This window comes from Elephantulus edwardii, unplaced genomic scaffold (genome assembly GCF_000299155.1).
Source record: "Elephantulus edwardii isolate Elephantulus edwardi_28Jun2011 unplaced genomic scaffold, EleEdw1.0 scaffold00481, whole genome shotgun sequence".
Taxonomy (NCBI): Eukaryota; Metazoa; Chordata; class Mammalia; order Macroscelidea; family Macroscelididae; genus Elephantulus; species Elephantulus edwardii.
Genome location: NW_006400231.1, coordinates 391666 through 393171, shown reverse-complemented (window position 1 = coordinate 393171; position 1506 = coordinate 391666).

Genomic DNA, 1506 nt, shown 5'->3' with positions numbered 1-1506 from the left:
GGAGAAAACAGTGCAACAATGAATGAATGAAAACCCAAAATCTCTGCAAATGTTCATTAAAACTAATAAAATTTAATTTAAAAAAAAAGACGTTGTTTTATTACCTGTTCAATTTCTTCTTTTGTAACGGGTCTGTTCAGATGTTCTACTACAATCTGTGTCAATCTGTGTAGGTCGTGAGTTTCTAAGTATTTGTCCATTTCTTCTAGGTTTTCATACATTTTGAGTATAGTTTTTCATAATATTCCATTGTTAACCTTTGTATTTCAGTTTATTTTATTGTAATATTGCCCATTTCTTCTGCTATGTGAATTATTTGTATCTTTTCTTTCTTTTCCTTTGCTAGTTTTGCAAGCGGTTTGTCAAATTTATTGACTTTTTCAAAGAACCACCTCCGGTCTTGTTGATAGTTTCAATTGATTCTCTGTTTTCGATTTCATTTATTTCTGCCACAATTTCATTTATTTGAGAGGTTGATGATTTTTCTTCTTGTTCTTTTTCAATTTGCCTGAGATAGTGGGTTAAAAAAATAAAAATTATAAAACCAGAAAAAAACAAACCAAATAACAAATCCCTAAGGATTACGTCAAAGATAAAAACTGTTTTGAAAGACCAAAAAAAAAAAATCAATTATCTCCCCCCGCCCCCTTTTGATGTGCTTGCTTCTTGTTATAAATGGACCTCTGATTATTGCTTTGGCTGTTTCCCAGAGATTCTGGTAAGTTTTGTTTTCACTGTAATTTGTTTCAAGAAACATTTTTATTTCATTTTCCACTTCTTCTTTTATCTAATCATGTTGAAGCTGAGTGTTGTTTAGCTTTCAAATATATGAATTTTTTTATCCTTTATCCTCTTGCTATTGATTTCTAATTTTGTAGCATTGTGGCTGAGAAAATGTTTTGTTATTATTTCTGTTTTAAAATTTACTGATGCTTGCTTTGTGACCTAAAATACGATCTATTCTGGAAAATGTTCTGTGTACATTTAAGAAGAATGTACACTCAGTTTTTGGGGAGTGCTGTGTATTAATCTGTATATTATTAGTCTGTATAGGGTCGCTATGAGTCGCAAACGACTCGACGGCACATAACAACAACAACAACAACAACATATATCTATAATACTGAGTTGGTTGATTGTGTGGTTTAAATCATCAGTATCTTTGATGAATTTCTTTCTGGTAGTTCTATCCCTTTTTTTAGAGTGCTATATTGAATTCTCTTAATACTACTGTGGTGTTGTCTATTTCTTTTTTTCAGTTCTCTAAACATTTGTTTTGTGTAATTTTTAGCTCCATAATTTGGTGCATAGATATTTATTATGGTAATGTCCTCTTGTTTGACTCTTTAAACATTATATAGTGACCTTCCTTGTCCTTTGTGATGGTTTTTATACTGACATCTATTTTAGTAGAAATTAGTATCATTACTCCTTTTTGCTTGGTTGCCATTTGCTTGTTATATTTTCCCACCCTTTTATTTTTGGTCTTTCTTTATCTTCACTTTT